The sequence below is a fragment of the Limulus polyphemus genome, unplaced genomic scaffold, assembly GCF_000517525.1.
Source record: "Limulus polyphemus unplaced genomic scaffold, Limulus_polyphemus-2.1.2 Scaffold5692, whole genome shotgun sequence".
NCBI classification, from domain to species: Eukaryota; Metazoa; Arthropoda; class Merostomata; order Xiphosura; family Limulidae; genus Limulus; species Limulus polyphemus.
This window is the reverse complement of record NW_013671302.1, coordinates 7,770-16,285: the sequence shown is the minus strand read 5'-3', so window position 1 is coordinate 16,285 and position 8,516 is coordinate 7,770. Positions and strand designations below refer to the sequence as shown.

At 34.6% G+C, this 8,516-nt stretch overlaps 1 protein-coding gene across 1 annotated transcript in view; it reads right to left on the bottom strand.

Annotated features, from left to right (window-relative positions):
- The window catches only part of LOC111089258, a gene marked incomplete at its 3' end in the record, with an annotated part of 29,745 nt that overhangs the window by 15,282 nt on the left and 5,947 nt on the right, over nt 1–8,516 (bottom strand). Inside the window, exon 2 of the mRNA XM_022401418.1 lies at nt 5,771–5,910. The remainder of the gene's footprint in view (nt 1–5,770; nt 5,911–8,516) is intronic.

Below are 8,516 nucleotides of genomic sequence, written 5' to 3'. Positions count from 1 at the left end.
AAATGCGACTGTAGCTTTTTTCCCCCCAAAACTTCAAAATAAGGGTGCGTCTTATATTCCGAAAAATACTATATATATATGTATGTGTTAAAGATTTCTTTTCATTTTCACCAGAGGTGAAATCGAAAAGAAAATCAGTGACGTGAGGCCTAATGCATTATTTGATTGGCTGTTCCTTTTGCTGTGGACTGCAGTTTCGTCTATTCAAGGCTCATCTTGAATAACTTTTCAAGAGAAAGGGAGGAAGTTGGGAATATATTAACAACGTAAGAACTATAAAATTAGGGTTAGTGGTTCTGTTTAAGATAATTTAGTTTTATTTAATTTCTTTTGTGAGGGCGGAGGTTGGGAGTTTCTAATTTTAGGGTGTTTTACTTTCTACTTTAAGAACTTTTACGGGTAACTGGCTGCAGACAGAGAAGGGTAGTAGGAGTTGAGACGTTGTGGGTGTAAACACTCAACTCCATACCCTTCATTGGTTTTCATGTTTGCTGGCTAGTTTAACATTAGTGTTTGGATTTTGTCTGATAGATGGGATATCCCCAATGCATTTGGGAGCTATTACCACAGGCATTATCCGTTATGACTTTAAGGTGACAACTAGGACTGACAATGGGAACTCTACCAAAAATTTTTTAATACTTATTTTATATATATATATATATATACAATAATTTAACAGTTTGTCCGCTGTATAATATCGAATAATGAATTCGACAAAGTGTCATAACTAAATTAATTTAGAATACTATATGGTGAAGTAAAACAAACTCAAAACCCCACAGATAAAAATTAAGTTTGCTTCATTTCCATATAAAATATAAATACGCTTTAAAATTCTGATGGATGTCAAAAACTACGCAGTGAGGCATGAATATCAATGAGGCAATTCCGTTTACCTCAGATTAATTCATAAATATTTCTCATAAATTTAGTGACAAAATAAATTTAATCGAGCACACTGAGCTAATACAACTACATGGTCATAGGGTGAAACTAAGTTCATTAGATATTAAATAACGCCAATTAAAAAGTTTTGTTCTAGTTCAAAAGCCAAACAGAAACTGTGTGTTTGAAACATTGAACAGTATAAATAATTTCATATCAAACAAACAAAGTGTTCACCGTCAGAGCTTTAAGCACTCCACATAAATCAAAATGATATAAATACAACTAAATATAAAATATTATTATATATTATAATATATCAATAGACATTAGTGCTGCCCGGTGGCTCAGAGGTAAGTCTGAAGACCTATAACGCTAAAAATAGGGTTTCGATGCTCGCGGTGGGCACATCACAAAAGACCAATTACTTAGGTTTGCGAACAACAACGACAAATATATATATATATACTGCTATTATTTACAATAATTGATTACAATAATTAAGTAAACATTTTTTTAGTAATTCTTTACTTCTAGTTATTTACTTACGTTTTAAGTCCAGTAGAGTAGAATGAACAGCAGGAAAGTGTATTTATCTATCTGTAGACCAAATAATTGAAAATATATAATTCATTCGCCTACGATTGCTCAGAAACTAATGTATATATACTTACGATTTGAAGAGTACGGGTAACACAAAAAATATGTTAGGTATTTTTCCTTCCTACTTACGATTTAAAAAAATATGTTAGGTATTTTTCCTTCAAGTACGGGTAACACCTTCAAATCGTAAGTAGGAAGGAAAAATACCTAACATATTTTTTTGTGTTACCCGTACTCTTCATACCTAGATGACAACATTTCTCTTATTAGAACCAACTGTATCGTTTAAAATCTAAGTCCAACAGTCACATTCAAGTTCAAATGTCCAACTAAGCAACAGTTCGGCAAAATTCCAAACCTTTAACACAGAAAAAATGGACTGACAGAGAGCCAAAGTTATCAATAATATTTTGTTAGGAGTACTTCTACATGAAACGTACATGAAATATACTGTATTCTTGCGAAAACTAAAAAAAAAAAAGTGTTTATATTTAATCAGGTGTATTTTCATTCCACTGTTACTCACCAAATACAATTTAATTGCTTCAGGTTTTAATCACCGCTACTTCACTCTATTTTATGACGAAAAACAAATATGATTTTTAGATTCGCACGGTTATTATGTGCTTGTTTCAATATCTTTCGATAATTGTGAAACAACGCAGGAAAAGCAACTCTTCAAATATCAAAAACTCAATTCTACAGTTAGAAGAAAGACCTCTTGGGAAGATTAATTTTCATACACAAGCGTTTCGTCAATCCGTCCAGTCAGAAAAGAGTTAAATAAACTGACTATTTAAGAAGAATAAAAAAACTTCTATTGGGATTATTTCACCTATATGTACAATTTCACAGAAACCAAGAAAAAAAAAGAGAGAGAGATAGAAATATTTCATCAGAAGTATTTCGCGAGTCCATACCTACTTTCAAAATCCAATTCCACAAAAGGACCTATTCCGAGAAATCTATCTTATATAAATAGGCCCGGCATGGCCAGGTGGTTAGGGCGCTCGACTCGCAATCTGAGGGTCGCGGGTTCGAATCCCCGTCACACTAAACATGCTCGCCCTTTCAGCCGTGGGGGTGTTATAATGTAACTGGTCAATCCCACTATTCGTTGGTAAAAGAGTAGCCCAAGAGTTGGCGGTGGGTGGTGATGACTAGCTGCCTTCCCTCTAGTCTTACACTGCTAAATTAGGGATGGCTAGCGCAGATAGCCTCTTATAAATGTTTCACATGTCCTTCCACTTCTCAGAACCCAAGGTCACAATAAAAAGCAATTAAAAGAAGAAAAATTCAGTCACAAGTGTCTCGTCAGTCTTCCCAGTCTTGAAAATCCAAGGTAAAAATGGTTTATTAAGGAGAATAAATCCTCCATCACAATAGTTTCACCAGTTTGCCAGGTCACGAAAAAATAAATAATTATAAACAGTGACATCTTAATCCACAAAAAAATTGTAGGTGTTCATGATTTCACTCAGAATCAAAGCTGAAGAAAAGACTCGTCTATTTAGTTAATTTTTGTGTATTGCAAAGCTGCTTAGTTGTCTATCTACACTCTTCCCACCGCAATGAATCGTACCTAGGGTTTTAGTGTTGTAAGTTAGTAAATTTACTGTTGCCTACCAGGATATTCGTCGGTTTAGTGCATTCAAATATTTCCTCCGTACATAAATTCACTTAAAATTTGAGTTCAAGAAGATATTGATCAGTATTTCCTTATACCACAAAGGATTCCCCAGACCACATATTGAATGTTTCACAATAAACCTGGCCATTACCAATCTAGGATTGAGAACTTAACATTAGTGAGTCCAATTTACCCATTTGTCCTCAGTCACGCAGAATACAAACTCAACAAAGTTCTAAACCTTTAATTCCATCATAGACATTTAGTTGGTCAACGCAGTTACTCAGAATCAAAGCTCACCATTAATGCATTCATGTTTACAACAGTTGTCTTCCACTCAATTAATCAGAATCAAAGATCAAGAAGGCAATTTACAGTAGTTTTCAATATCACCACAAATGTTTCCCCACTCTACATCTTGAACATTAGTACTTTCAATTCTAACAAAGGCGTTTACCTATTCCACTCAGTCACTCAAAATCCATGTTTAAGGGGCTTAAGAGGGCTTTTTTTTTCCAGTGGTTAATTCAACTCCATCTGAGGTATTACCCAAGTTCAATCATTTTCAAGAAACTGCTCATCAGTATGAAGTAACTTAACAAAGACTGCCAATAAACAGTTTTTGTGGTAATTGCAACTTTGACTTTGGTTGGTCGGGGAAATTTTTGCCCCATGAATTGGGGTCAGTAAAGCCAATAATCTAAAACAGACTGTAAATAAACATAATATCAAGGAGTGCTAGATAATCCTCACTGTAAGAGCTCTCCAAATTTTATGAAAATGGCGAAATCGTGAACGACCCCGAATTTAAATACAATGTACAACCAAAAATTGAAATATATTTATTAAAATTTTTTCTAAATTATTAATTAGTGGAATTAATGACAATGAGGAACATCCACTACCTAGATTCTGTTTTTTTTTAGAAAGGTTTGTTTGTTTGTAAGTAAGCACAAAGCTACACAATGGGCTATCTAAGCTCTGCCCATCACGGGTATCAAAACCCGGATTCTAGCGTTGTAAGTCCGCAGACATACCGCTGTGCCACTGGGGGACGCTCTTTCGAAAGGAAATTTTCAGATAAGTTAATTCAGTCAGACTGTATCATTGATGACTTTGAATTTGAAGATACTCATATTCGACGGATTGTAAACAATGATATATTTTTCAGTGAAATACGTTTTAATTTCGGTTCTATTGTTCAATTACTTGAAGAACAATTTAACTATAAAATATCGTCCCTTCAGTAGTACATATGTACGTAATAAATAGGAAAAACCCAAATCAACTTTCTTCCTGCAGACCACACTATTATACAGTCGAAGAAGTCCATTTCGTGGACTCATGAAGTTTAATGGCAAAAAGCCAAAGCACTCCTTTAGCGTGCAACTTTTAACTGCAGGCACTCTGATCAGGTATTGCAGAAGACTTATAAATGAAAATGCAAAATAAAACAACGGCTAACATTGTTCTTAACTTTAGCTCTGATAATTAAGCGATTTTTGATACGTATTAAATTAAACAACCACATGAATATGAAATCTGACAGTTTAAGTTTAACAGCAATTCACATTTTTTAAAATGAATTTGTTGAATACAGCTACGAAAAAAATTTGTTTTTGTTGTGAAATTAATTTTAGAAATTACAGTATAACTTACCCACGACTACCACTCGGCCTTTTAACCTCACATACATTGAGCAACAACGATATTCCGACGTTACCTATCAGCGTTGATTAGTAATCTTACGTAAATTTTACAGCATTATCTCTACCAAGATAGAGTTTTCGACAACACGCAGCGTGAATACCAATCCCCTGTCAGTTGAAACCTTAAGGGTTGTTTCGTTTTGGTTTAGTTTGTTTTGAATTTCGCGCAAAGCTACACGATGGTTATCTGCGTTAACCGTCCCTAATTTAGCAGTGAGAGACTAGAGGGAAGGCAGCTAGTCATCACCACCCACCGCCAACTATTGGGCTACTCTTTTACCAATGTCCCATTATAACGCCCGACGGCTGAAAGGGCGAACATGTTTGATGGGACAGGGATTCGACCCCGCGACCCTCAGATTACGAGTCGAGCGCCCTAACCAAGGCAGTTTTGATTAGATTATGTAATATTTTTAATTAAGATTGAATTCTTTCCACCCAATTTCAGGCTAAACTTATACTACAATTACCCTATCATCCGAACTTGAAACACATCATTGGAAAGAATATTTTCAAATATCTTTATTGTTGGACAACACAATACCTTTTGATACCTGTCACACAAAAATAAAACACTTATACTATTTTTGAACATGTTTTTCAGAACTATCACACTATAAAGTTCTTGAACTAATCTTGGAAAAGTTGCCCAATTCTGGTGATAAAAAAAACGGTATACATATTCAGCTAGGTGGCGTGGAGGAGTGCTGTAAACTCCTGCACGTTTTGGGACAGAGCACCAACCAAAAACGCATTTTGTGCATTTGAGAAATTTTTGTACAAAATTATACAGTTTGTTAATAGTATGAAATAAAAATTCTCAACATATTTTTACATGAAAAATCACACAACTCTTCAAAGCTGCAAACGTTTTGATAAATTGATTTAGAGACAGACAGCACAGAAATTAAAGATGGAAAAATACATTTTGTAGTATTACCATGAGACATTATGCATCAAATACAGGTTGGACTGCATGACACGGTTCCCTGGTGGCTCTGAAGGCTTATAACGCTAAAAATCGGGTTTAGATACTCCCGGTGGACCCAGCGCAGATAGACTTCTATGTAGCTTTGTGCTCTATAACATACAAAGTACAACAGGTTAAGATGTTGATACGTTTCAGTTTCGAATATAAAATTAATTAAAAAGTGATAATACGACGTATAAAATATGTCTTATGTCTAATACAAATTATATAAAGCATTTTCTATTTGCACATAATTTTTCATATAACTTCACCAACACCTTCTTAACATCAAGGTGTCTAGCTGTTATAAGATAAAGAAAAGTATCTCAAAGTAGAAAGAATCAGGGTAATACTAGTTTCAATTTTTTTTTCTGGTTATTTTTGATAAACTCTCGCATCTTCGCATTGCCTGTAAAAAAAAAAACAAAAAAACTTGTTATATAGCGTAAGGATTCCCACTAAGACAATACATTTTAATTTGTGAACACGAGAGAGATTCTGTTTGCCAAAATAGTATCTCTGCCTCAAGCCTAATTAATTTAATAATATTGTTTGTTTGTTTTGAATTTCGCGCTAACCGTCTCAATTTAGCAGTAAAGGACTAGAGGGAAAGCAGCTAGTCATCACCACCCAACGCCAACTCTTGGGCTACTCCTTTACCAACGAATAGTGGGATTGACTGTCACATTATAACGCCCCCACGGCTGAAAGGGCGAGCATGATCAGGATGATCTCAAGCTCTCAACTACATTTCTTCAAAAGCTATAACCACAAGATTCACTGTTCAGTTTGTTCTCCAACATTTTGTTTTCACATATTGCAATCACTTTGCAGTTAACAACAGTTCGCTCATTAGTTTTACCTGTGCTGACAAACCGCCTTCTTTACAGATAATGTCTGTCCAAATAACAGTTTGTAGATCCACTACCAATCGGTATCTCTGCGTTTCTAATAACTCTTGGTAAAAATATCTTTAAACACCAAATATCAAAAATGGATGTTACGTTCATTCCATATGAAGATGACCTTATTCATGTTTTCTGACTGATAATTACTCCCTCCACCACTAAATTATATTTCTGTCTTTTGATAAAACTAGTACGGTGATATCTTAATCTATTTTAAGACGGAAGCAAATTACCTTTTATAATTTAATGTTATGTACACAGTGCTCTTTAAAACCACATAAGATCGACAACTTCTGCAGTCCTTAACACAGCACCCAGTATTTTCTCTTTTTAAAACAACTTTCAATTTGGGTAGCTTTTTTGGGGAAAACTTCACGCTGAATTTGTTGAATTAATCTATCTGTCTCATTTACACATTCTTGAGAGTCAAACAACAAATCATTATAAGCTGGTTTAATGGCTTTGAAAGATCCATGAGCCTATTTGATGCTTTCAAACCTCATAGCGACTCGAATAGCTCCCTTCACAACATAACTTCTACCATAAATTAATTGTACGACATGTTTCATTTCAAAACGCGTCTGTGTATTGTGAATTGATAATGTGTCAATGGATTCATTGCGTCTTTAGGCACCCTTTCTTAGTGCAAATAAATAAGATTCCACATGTTAGAGCATGCACTGCTAAGGTTTCTCCTGATGTTCTTCATTATGTCCATGAACCCCTTTCATAACTTTGTGACACCACTTTCTGATGACACATCATTAACTGCTTGGCACGAACAAATATTAATGACTAGTAATGATTCAGACTTTCTTCTGGTAGGTTGCGTGGTGCTGTTAACATTGGTAAGATCAATTGAGCAGTAAGATGACCAGCTTGGTGTTTATGTTTATTCACATGTGAAATAATATTCAATTGGACCTGATATAATTCCCAACGTAGTTTACTATCATAATATTTTGGTCTTAACTATTGATGAAAAAAGTGAAAATTGTCTCCTAAGTTCTTTGACTCGATACAAAGGTGATTGTAGTCCCATAAGGTACTGCTGGTTATGATGATACTAGTTCCTTTAGTTACCGAAGACAGGGCTGTGGAAAAGTCTGAAAAAACCTGCAAGCTACGACAACTCTTACACTGGCTTCCGGTGTGTTTATGTGGCTTCCAACAAAAACTTTGAATTTGTATCCACATCTACTTGTATTGGGTAGTTTTGACATGTATTTAAACTACTGGATGAACAGCTTGCCCTAGCATCAATGGTTTCGATAGAACTTTAACGTTATAAGGTTTTGTCCATGCGTTTTATGGCCTCTTTAACAACTCGTTAATGTTTTTTCTTCTATTTTTCATTATATATATATATTCAGTACATAAGACAAACGAAAAAAGTTTATACAGGAAAAAAAAATTAACCCAGATAAAGTAGCAAAATCTACTCGATAGGTAGGAAAAAAAGTCTCCCCCTTCACTGATAAAAAATACCTGTATGACCAAACGCACGAGCATGTGTATACAAGGCAAAAGGAAACAGAGATCTATACCTGCATATCTACTTAATATTTATTTTAGCGTAAAGTATACAATGGGCTATTGGCGTCGTGCCAATCGAAGAGAGCGAACCCTGAATTTTAGCATTAAAAGTCATCAAGTTTATTGTTGAGCCATCGTGGAGCATTTTTAAACGTTAAAATAGATATTTACCAAAATAAAATTTCTAAATAATAAACGTTCTTCAATTTTTCATGATCACCATACCTATCCAAGAATGTCAACAGCAACACACGCTTTGAGTACGAGTAGAT